The 11,762-nt window shown below is 43.0% G+C and overlaps 1 long non-coding RNA gene across 2 annotated transcripts in view; it reads left to right on the plus strand.

The window, feature by feature from the left end:
* Window positions 1-1,281: 1,281 nt before the first annotated feature.
* The window catches only part of LOC119321981, a 51,694-nt gene continuing 41,213 nt past the window's right edge, over window positions 1,282-11,762 (plus strand). Inside the window, exons 1-7 of one of the 2 annotated variants that reach the window (XR_005155326.1) lie at window positions 1,282-1,370; window positions 1,463-1,541; window positions 1,656-2,120; window positions 2,219-2,301; window positions 2,615-2,670; window positions 3,879-4,013; window positions 4,220-4,790. This is a non-coding gene — a long non-coding RNA (uncharacterized LOC119321981). The other variant, XR_005155325.1, reaches the window with a different exon arrangement.

An 11,762-nucleotide genomic window follows, 5' to 3' on the forward strand; every position in this document is an offset into this window, starting at 1 on the left:
ACAGAACTAGTTAAGGCTTGCTAAACATTTAACGGTTTAAAAGTTATTAAAAATATGAAATAAATAGGGGAGCCTCACTCTAATATAATAAGATGATCCAACAGTGTGATTGTGAAAATATGCATCTATGTGTCCTTGGCAAAAAAACAAGCATTTCAGCTCACTGCAGGATCATTATATACGTAAACATTTTTTCTTTTTGTTCAGGACACATACATTCATATATTTTTCAATCTCACCGTTGGATCATGTTATATTATAGGTGTGTTAGTTCAGTATTTTTTTCAGGATTTTTGAGAACTTTTACAACGGCGGCGGTGGAAGCAGGGGAGGCGAGGGCGACGGGGGCGGCGACGATTTAATGGGGATCGACGGTATGGGTGTTGGGGGTGTTATTTAATCAATATCTCCTGCAGGGGGCGGCGGGGTAATTGTTGGGGTCAACCTATGAGGCCAACGCCATTGCTATCTTTTACACATATTGTTTTCATATTTATATTGATGTTTAGTTTATTATTCTATTTTCCTATTGTTTATTCTATTGTTATTTTTACTAATTTTTAATTGTTTTATTTTCCTATTGTTTATTATTTTATTGTTTTATTTTCCTATTGTTTATTATTTTATTGTTTTATTTTCCAACATCGATCGATCTCATTAATCTAGCATAGATACATTTAAAACAAAAAAGAGGCTAGACAACTCACCTCCAGGATGCTCCCTCGATCAGCTCCTTCGTCGGCCGTCCGATCTGGCTTCTGGCGCGTCTGAACCGTCGGATCTTCACCTGCAGTCAAACTCGGTTTTCATCCCACGGTTGTTTCCATTGGCCAATGACAGGTGGGCTCGTCTCGCACGCTCGTTGGCTGCGTGAACTTTGTTCGTGTCCCTGAGGGATTTGCCAATCCCCTCCGCCCGCGCATTAAAACCCTCGACAGCACCGCACCTCCTCCCTCGTTCCTGCTCGTCCGGATAGCCGCCAGCCGCCGCATCCCTTCTCCCACTTCCTCCTCCTTCCTCCTTCCCACTAGCGCCGACGAGGGGGCCTCTCGCATGGATGGTCGGGGCTTCAAACCAGGGGGCCAAGAAAGCTGGCCGGCGGCGGCCGGGGCGGGCGCAGAGAGGGCCGATGCGGCGGCCGCGGGCGGGGCGGCGGCGGCCAATGCCAGGGAGGACGAGGTTGCATCCATCGGCGGCTGATCCACCTGCGTGCCATCACTGCTCACATCCTTCCCCTAATTTCTTTGCTTTCTCGATCTGCAGCAGCAGCAGCAGCAGCGTCTCCATGGACGCGGCGGCGTGACGGCTTCCAGGAACGGATCCCCTCCTCCACCTCCATCCTCCACCTCTCCGGTCGCCCGGTTGCAACGGTGAGCTCTCCCTTTCCCCGACTACTCTCTTCTCTCACATCACATCAGATCAAATCGGACCCCTGATTTCTTTTTCTGTTGAGCAACATCAGCTCCTTCCTACCTTCCATGGACGAGCTTGACGGAGACGCCGTCCAGCCTGACCACGGCTACGACTACCCCACGCACAAGGTCCCTTCCTGCCCCCCACCTTCTTCCATGGTTCAAGACGCTACATACACTGCTGCTGCTGTTTGTCAAATTCATTCCACTGAAGCCATCTGCTTCGTCCACCAACCCGCCCAGAAAGGTAGTTATTGTGAATTGATGTTCGCACTGAGGCCGGAGGCGAGAGGCGAGGGCACGAAGGTCGGCGGTAAGTGCTCAGGAGATAAGAGGAAGGCGGCGGTGGCTGCGGTTTACACGAGAGCGAGGTGACGTGCCCAGAAAGGTAGTTACAGTGAATTGATGTTCATATGAACTTCAATGTTGTGACGTTTTTATTAAATCTGAGTTGCAATCCTCAATTTTTTTAGGTTTGAGTAGCAATGCTCCTACTCTACTAGCTATGACATTTTCCATGTTTTTTCTTCTAATATCGTATAGCCTCCATGCTTATGGGTTCAACTTGACAAGCTTTTTTCATCTTACATCATGTTTTAAGCTCTGTTGATTGTTGATTTCTGCCATGTTTATCGAGGGAGAGGACGCCAAGTACTAGGAGAAGGATCAGTTTAGCAAGTATAGGCTGTAATTCTCTTATGATTATGGGTAGATGCCTCCTTTATTTAGTTACCAGAGTTGTTCACTATTGAATATGCAAATTCAGCATCCTTTATATAATGGGATCTTATGAACTTTTTTTGAAGATTGCTGAGAAGTGCAACCTTTTGATCTTCGAGAACCGCAAGTTTGCTGACATTGAAAACACATTCATTATGCAAGACAAATGGTGAGAAATGTGCTATTCCCTATCCTTCCATTCTATTTGCATAGTCGCGTAGTGTGCGTAGTTTTTTTTTCTTTCAAGATGAATATTCTACACATGAGAGCAATATACTTGGTATTATCGATGCTCATATAATTCCTGGACCTGGAATTGTTGATGGCTTGAGGCTCAAAGTATGTTATGTGTTGCATACCTAATAAATATTAGCAAGTTAATGTTGCAGCTTGACAGCTAAAATTATTAGTTAGCAAATATACATAGCTCATTCACATTTTAGTTCCGTAGTATGTGTGTTTTCTACACATGATGTGTCCAGATCTGTGAAAGAAGAGATGAAGAACAATTTTAGCTGAAGAGTTGAAGAAGACCAAGGTGAATTTTATCCCTCTTGCGAATCCAATCAAGTTTGCACTTAAATTTTGGTGATCTGGTTTGTGTTGGACCATGTTCTCTAGCTATCAATGGACTTTCCAAAGTAGTTTTGCCGATTTGTCGTTATGGATTTCATGTTATGCAGACTATTTAGCTTAGAGACGGGCATGCGCGACTCCTTATTTGTTTGCAGCGTCGTATAGGATAATATGAGATTGCTATTTTGCTGCTTGGGAACACATTTTGAGATAACATCAACTCTGTTCTAACTAGCCATTGTGCTATCCTCTTTTTGGGGGGGGGGGGGTTGCAAATTCCTTGCCTTTCTATTCTGCTATTTGCAATCAATGTACAATGCTCTATATTTTTACTTGATGATGTACAGTTGTTGGTACCTTTTGTTGAGAACAGGCTCTTGTGAGTACAAGTAAAAAAATATATGGAATGTGATCGTTGTATGGACTGTGCACCTGTTCCATGTGACAACTAAAATTTGTTGTGTTTCCCCGTCGGTTAAGCTTTTCACTCGATTACTGTATAGGTGATTCAATCTTATTTTGTTGTTATATGGTTTGGTTATTCATGGTTCATAGGAGGGGGTTTATAAGGGAATCAAGAGCTTTTTTTAACAGCATGTACAAAAGGTTCAGCAAAGTGGGACTCAAGTCTGCAACCACAATAGAAGTAAGGCCATGAAGCAAGAGTTCTATTGGGCATCCTTTGCATTTATTTTGCCAGGTTCCATGCTTCATAGCATGTGTATTCTTCCTGTTTTCATAACAGTTTAAATGGATTTTAAACTTGACGTGTTTTACTTTGCTAATATATGGTATTTGACATAGAAGAGAGGAAGAATAATTTTAGCAAAACTGTTTTAGCTAAGAGTAGAAGAAGACCAAGGTTTACCTACAGATCTTGAATGCACGATTGATGCTTTTGTTCGATAGGTTGAAATCTAAATAATAAACATATTTGAATTGTTTAGTTGGTAAACATTGAAAGCCAAGAAAGTTATATAGCTTACTTACTGTGTTGTTTGATCAATTGCTTTGCGGTAGGCTCACTGATGGAGTATGCCTAATCTTGGATTGCATTTATTGCCTGGTGTTGGTGTGTTTCTTTTATTCTATTTAGGAGGGTTCTAAGCTATTAAGGGAAACATACAATTTATCAGTTTGGGACTTGCTTCACTATGTGTGCTGCTGCAGGGTGCTTTGGATGGTGGTCTTGATATTCCGCACGGTGACAAGAGATTTCGTGGCTTCAAGAAGGATGAGAAGTAGCTGGACACTAAGATTCACAACAAATTCATTTATGAAGATCATGTTGCTGACTGCATGAAGGTGAGTTGGATCCATTGTCCTTGTGGTGTTATTATAATGCCATTTCTTCATCCCCCTGGGCTATCGTTGTTTTATACATGAATTCTTTTTGAAAGATATCTGAGCCTGATTCATCCATATAAAGTATCCTAAAACAGTGTACTTTGTTTTATTTTTGAAGCAGGTTACTGAATCTTGCTTTAACTTCTGCCCTACCCTTATTTCAGTTAATAGTTGATGAGGAGACTGAGAAGTGCCAATTTCACTTTAGTGGGTACATCAAGAAGGGGATTGCGGCTAATGACATGGAAGCACTGTACAAGAAGGGTACGGCAGCATATAGAAGTGCCAATTGGGCTTTAGTGTGCCAGCATATATAAGTGCTGCAACCACCATTGTTCCGGATATGAGGTATAATGCTAATTGGGCTTGTGAATTAATCATGTCTGGGAATGGATTGCCTCATTGTTGGGGTTTCTCAGTATGTAATTTCTTTTACTCATTTTAGATTCTTAATTCGGTGGTTCTTGATTGCAACCTAGGGTCATCCTGTTCCTACTCACATGTTACATTAGTGTTTTGTATAATATATCCAAGCTCTCACTCCTGAAAATTGTCCATCTGTTCTCTGATGCACGCAGGTCACTGGAGAGGGAGTCTGGCTTGCGAGTTTCGCCGATTCGGTCACAACGGCGATGCCAAACTATGAGGAGATACCAAAGGTGTACTGGGAGGCGGTGCTTCCTGGAACCCCAATGCGTCCACCTATTATCAACCTGCTGTTAGCCCAGCAAAATGGTATCTCTCTCCTTCCCTCCCTCCCTCCCTTCCCACCTTGGTGACCTCATTTAAGTTGTTTTGATAATTGGTGGTACAACTTTCCCTCTTTGATACCTACAAATTCTTTATAACGACTCTTAGTTTGCAACCCATTATGGAACATAAATGAACATAATAGATGTGAATCTTTTGTTCTGATGAATGATAAATGTTTAACTTGAAGCACAAACTATTGCATATACAATATGATATGTGTACCATAAAGGATAAATTAACCTTTTCTCTACCGGTGAACTGAGATCTTACAGTGGCTAATTTGATAAGAAGCATAGTCCTTGTATCATTCGGAAAATGACCCTTCTGTATTTCATTTTCAGGGATAGTCCTGTTGTGCTTTGTTTTTATATGATCTAAAACTACAGAGTTCTTCTGCAGTACAGATGTTCTGTTTAGTACGAATTTTACTATATCTGAGCTTTTGAAATTAGTATAAGTCTAACAGCCTTGCAACCAAACCAAAACTAAATCTGCAGGGATCTTGTGATAGCCTTGCAACCAAAACCAGAACTACAGGCATCTTGTGTAGTTAAAATGTAGCTGTCGTTTGTTGGAATATCAATTATCTTGTTTATGCACGATTAACCTGCTTATCATGAAAGTAGAATATTTTAGGACAGACCATCAAGTTGGTTGGCATTTGTTTAGATCTTTATGTTGGAAATATGCCCTAGAGGCAATAATAAATTAGTTATTATTATTATATTTCCTTGTTCATGATAATCGTTTATTATCCATGCTATAATTGTATTGATAGGAAACTCAGATACATGTGTGGGTACATAGACAACACCATGTCCCTAGTAAGCCTCTAGTTGACTAGCTCGTTGATCAATAGATGGTTGCGGTTTCCTGACTATGGACATTGGATGTCGTTGATAACGGGATCACATCATTAGGAGAATGATGTGATGGACAAGACCCAATCCTAAGCCTAGCACAAAGATCATGTAGTTCGTATGCTAAAGCTTTTCTAATATCAAGTATCATTTCCTTAGACCATGAGATTGTGCAACTCCCGGATACCGTAGGAATGCTTTGGGTGTACCAAACGTCACAACGTAACTGGGTGGCTATAAAGGTGCACTACGGGTATCTCCGAAAGTGTCCGTTGGGTTGGCATGAATCGAGACTGGGATTTGTCACTCCGGTTGACGGAGAGGTATCTTTGGGCCCACTCGGTAGGACATCATCATAATGTGCACAATGTGACCAAGGGGTTGATCACAGGATGATGTGTTACGGAACGAGTAAAGAGACTTGCCGGTAACGAGATTGAACAAGGTATCGGCATACCGACGATCGAATCTCGGGCAAGTACAATACCGCTAGACAAAGGGAATTGTATACGGGATCGTTTGAGTCCTTGACATCGTGGTTTATCCGATGAGATCATCGTGGAACATGTGGGAGCCAACATGTGTATCCAGATCCCGCTGTTGGTTATTGACCGGAGAACATCTTGGTCATGTCTGCATGGTTCCCGAACCCGTAGGGTCTACACACTTAAGGTTCAAGGACGCTAGGGTTATAAGGAATAGATATACGTGGTTACCGAATGTTGTTCGGAGTCCCGGATGAGATCCTGGACGTCACGAGGAGTTCCGGAATGGTCCGGAGGTAAAGATTTATATATGGGAAGTCCTGGTTTGGCCACCGGAAAAGTTTCGGGTGTTATCGGTAATGTACCAGGACCACCGGAAGGGTCTCGGGGGTCCACCAACTAGGGCAACCGGCCCCAGAGGGTAGCATGGGCCAAGTGTGGGAGGGGACCAGCCCCAGGTGGGCTGGTGCGCCCCCCCCCCCCCCACAAGGGCCCAAGGCGCCTAGGGTGTGGGGAGGGGGCTCCTCCACCTTGCTTGGGGGGCAAGTTTCCCCTTCTTTCCCCCTTGGCCGCCACCCTAGATGGGTTTTTGGGGCAGCCGCATCCCTTGGGGTGGGAACCCTAAGGGGGGCGCAGCCCCCTCCCTCTCCCCTATATATACTTGAGGTTTTTGGGCTGCCACATACAAGAGTTTTCACATCTCCCTGGCGCAGCCCTACCTCTCTTTCTCCTCATCTCCCGCGGTGCTTGGCGAAGCCCTGCAGGATTGCCACGCTCCTCCATCACCACCACGCCGTTGTGCTGCTGCTGGATGGAGTCTTCCCCAACCTCTCCCTCTCTCCTTGCTGGATCAAGGCATGGGAGACGTCACCTGGCTGTACGTGTGTTGAACGCGGAGGTGCCATCCGTTCGGCACTAGGATCTCCGGTGATTTGGATCACGATGAGTACGACTCCTTCAACCCTGTTCTCTTGAACGCTTCCGCTTAGCGATCTACAAGGGTATGTAGATGCACTCTCCTCTCTCTCGTTGCTAGTCTCTCCATAGATAGATCTTGGTGACTCGTTGGAAAATTTTGAATTTCTGCTACGTTCCCCAACAGTGGCATCATGAGCTAGGTCTATTGTGTAGATTCTATGCACGAGTAGAACACAAAGTAGTTGCGGGCGTTGATTTTGTTCAATATGCTTACCGTTACTAGTCTTATCTGGATTCGACGGCATCGTGGGATGAAGCGGCCCGGACCGACCTTACACGTACTCTTACGTGAGACAGGTTCCACCGACTGACATGCACTTGTTGCATAAGGTGGCTAGCGGGTGCCAGTCTCTCCCACTTTAGTCGGATCGGATTCGATGAAAAGGGTCCTTATGAAGGGTAAATAGCAATTGACATATCACGTTGTGGTTTTGCGTAGGTAAGAAACGTTCTTGCTAGAAACCCATAGCAGCCACGTAAAACATGCAAACAACAATTAGAGGACGTCTAACTTGTTTTTGCAGGGTATGCTATGTGATGTGATATGGCCAAAAAGGAATGTGATGAATGATATGTGATGTATGAGATTGATCATGTTCATGTAATAGGAATCACGACTTGCATGTCGATGAGTATGACAACCGGCAGGAGCCATAGGAGTTGTCTTTATTTATTGTATGACTTGCGTGTCATTGAACAACGCCATGTAATTACTTTACTTTATTGCTAAACCGTTAGCCATAGTAGTAGAAGTAATAGTTGGTGAGACAACTTCATGGAGACACTGTGATGGAGATCATGGTGTCATGCCGGTGACAATGATGATCATGGAGCCTCGAAGATGGAGATTAAAAGGAGCAACATGATATTGGCCATATCATGTCACTTTTTGATTGCATGTGATGTTTATCATGTTTATGCATCTTATTTGCTTAGAACGACGGTAGTAAATAAGATGATCCCTCATAATTATTTCAAGAAAGTGTTCCCCCTAACTGTGCACCATTGCGAAAGTTCGTCATTTCGAAGCACCACGTGATGATCGGGTGTGATAGATTATAACGTTCACATACAATGGGTGTAAGCCAGATTTACACACGCGAAACACTTAGGTTAACTTGATGAGCCTAGCATGTACAGACATGGCCTCGGAACACAAGAGATCGAAAGGTCGAGCATGAGTCGTATGGTAGATACGATCAACATGAAGATGTTCACCGATGATGACTAGTCCGTCTCACGTGATGATCGGACACGACCTAGTTGACTCGGATCATGTAATCACTTAGATGACTAGAGGGATGTCTATCTGAGTGGGAGTTCATTAGATGAACTTAATTATGCTAAACATAGTCAAAAGACCTTTGCAAATTATGTCATAGCTTGCGCTTTAGTTCTACTGTTTTAGATATGTTCCTAGAGAAAATATAGTTGAAAGTTGACAGTAGCAATTATGCGGACAGTAGAAGGCTTATGTCCTTAATGCACCGCTCGGTGTGCTGGACCTCGAACGTGGTCTGTGGATGTTGCGAACATCTGACATACACGTTTTGATGACTACATGATAGTTCGGTAATGTTAAATGGTTTAGAATTGAGGCACCAAAGACATTTTTGAAATGTCACAGAATATATGAGATGTTCCAAGAGCTGAAATTGGGCTTTTAGGCTCGTGCCCACGTCAAGAGGTATGAGACCTCCGACGAGTTTTCTAGCCTACAAGCTGAGGGAGAAGATCTCAATCGTTGAGCTTGTACTCAGATTGTCTGGGTACGACAATCACTTGAATCGAGTGGGAGTTAATCTTCCAGATGAGATAGTGATGTTTCTCCAAAGACATTGCCACCAAGCTACTAGAGCTTCGTGATGAACTATAACTTAACAGGGATAGATATGATGATCCTTGAGCTATTCACGATGTTCGACGCCGCGAAAGTAGAAATCAAGAAGGAGCATCAATTGTTGATGGTTATTGAAACCACTAGTTTCAAGAAGGGCAAGGGCAAGAAGGGATACTTCATGAAACAGCAAATCAGCTGCTGCTCTAGTGAAGAAACCCAAGGTTGAACCCAAACCCGAGACTAAGTGCATCTGTAGTAAGGGGAAGAACCACTAGAGCAGAATTACCCTAGATACTTGGTAGATGAGAGGGCTGGCAAGGTCGATAGAAGTATATTAGATATACATTATGTTAATGTGTACTTTACTAGTACTCCTAGTAGCACCAGGGTATTAGATACCAGTTCGGTTGCTAAGTGTTAGTAACTCGAAATAAAAGCTATGGAATAAACAGAGACTAGTTAAAGGTGAGCTGACGATATGTGTTGGAAGTGTTTCCAAGGTTGATGTGATCAAGCATCGCATGCTCCCTCTACCATCGAGATTTGGTGTTTGCGTTGAGCATAGACATGATTGGATTGTGTCTATCACAATATGGTTATTCATTTAAGGAGAATAATGGTTACTCTATTTATTTGAATAATAACTTCAATTGTCTTGCACCTAAAATGAATGGTTTATTGAATCTCGATCATAGTGATACACATGTTCATGAAAAAAGATATAAGATAGTACCACCTACTTGTGGCACTGCCATGTAAGTCATATTGGTATAAAACGCATGAAGAAGCTTCATGTTGATGGATCTTTGGACTCACTCATTTTTGAAAAGTTTGAGACATGTGAACCATGTCTATTGGTGTATATGCATGAAGAAACTCCATGCAAATGGACCGTTTGGACTCACTTGATTTTGAATCACTTGAGACATGCAAATCATACCACATGGGCAAGATGACTGAAAGCCTCGTTTTCAGTAAAATGGAACAAGAAAGCAACTTGTTGGAAGTAATACATTTTGATGTGTGCAGTCTAATGAGTGCTGAGGCATGCGATGGATATCATTATGTTCTTACTTCACAGATGATTTGAGTAGATGTTGAGTATATTTACTTGATGAAACACAAGTCTGAATTATTGAAAGGTTCAAGTAATTATAGAGTGAAGTTGAAGATCATCGTGACAAGAGGATAAAATGTCTATGATATGATCATAGAGATGAGTATCTGAGTTACGAGCTTTGGGACGCAAGTAAGACATTGTGGAAATTGTTTCACAACTAACACCGCTTGGATACCCATAGTGTGATGGTGTGTCCGAACATCATAGATGCACCCTATTGGATATGGGGCATACCATGATGTCTCTTATCGAATTACCACTATCATTCATGGGTTAGGCATTAGAGACAACCACACTCACTTTAAGAGGGAACCACGTAATTCCATTGAGACGACAGCATATGAACTATGGTTTAGAGAAACCTAAGCTGCCGTTTCTTGAAAGTTTGGGGCTGCGACGCTTATGTGAAAAAGTTTCATCATGATAAGCTCGAACCCAAAATGGATAAATACATCTTCTCGAGTAATTGTTTCTAGATACCCAAAATGACTAGGAATACCTCCTAACTCAGATCCGGAAGCAAGAGTAATTATTTCTAGAAACGCGTCCTTTCTCGAGGAAAAGTTTCTCTCGAAAGAATTGAGTGGGAGGATGGTGGTGACTTGATGAGGTTATTGAACCATCACTTCAACTAGTGTGTAGCAGGGCACAGGAAGTTGTTCCTGTGGCAGCTGCACCAATTGAAGTAGAAGCTTATGATAGTGATCATGAAACTTTGGATCAAGTCACTACCGAAACTCGTAGGTCGACAAAGATACGTATTACTCCATAGTGGTACGTAATCCTGTCTTGGAGGTCATGTTGCTAGATAACAATGAACCTACGAGCTATGGAGAAGCAATGGTGGGCTCGGATTCCGATGAATGGATCGAGGCCATAAAATCCGAGAGAGGATCCATGTATGAGAATTTCACGACTGGTTTTTCCGGGTATGAATTCCCAGAAAGAGACCGTCGTGCTCATCATCCCCAGGATTACTATTAGCTGATGAGGCTCCAACTTGATATAGAAAATCCAAGCAATAAGAAAATATGTAGTACAAGACCATTCTGGCCCGTGAGTACAACAAATGGTTTCTAGTGGTTGATGGTGGAAGCGGTTTCTGGATCATCAACATCCATGGGACTTCATTTCCCAACAGGAACAGCTGACCAGCTTAACTCCTATCTTCGCGAGGCTACTATCCCCGTTGCGGGTTCCAGGGCTGTCATTGCGTCGCTCCTCTTCGCACTAGAAATCTGGCCAAGACAATAGCCAAGGACAAGCCAGTGAGTACTTTGAATGTACTCGCAAACATTATGAACACAGGGATAATATTGCAATGATGTGCTGAAAATATTTAATACTCATGACGTCAGCCACAAAAGTATAAATATAATCTCTGATGCGCGTAAGCATATTATATATGAATATGTAATATCATAGAAGTATTAAGAATATAATGAAATAAATAGCAAGCATGCCACAGTCGGGCGTCTGAGCGACACCACATAAAGGGCTTTAAAAGAAATGCCACAGTCCGGCGTCTGAGCGACACCACATACAGGGCTTTAAAAGAAATGCCACAGTCGGGCGTCTGAGCGACACCACATAAAGGGCTCTAAAAGAAATGCCGCAGTCGGGCGTCTGAGCGACACCACATACAGGGCTTTCAAAGAAATGCCATAGTCG

The sequence above is a fragment of the Triticum dicoccoides genome, chromosome 6B, assembly GCF_002162155.2.
Source record: "Triticum dicoccoides isolate Atlit2015 ecotype Zavitan chromosome 6B, WEW_v2.0, whole genome shotgun sequence".
In the NCBI taxonomy this organism is placed as follows: domain Eukaryota; kingdom Viridiplantae; phylum Streptophyta; class Magnoliopsida; order Poales; family Poaceae; genus Triticum; species Triticum dicoccoides.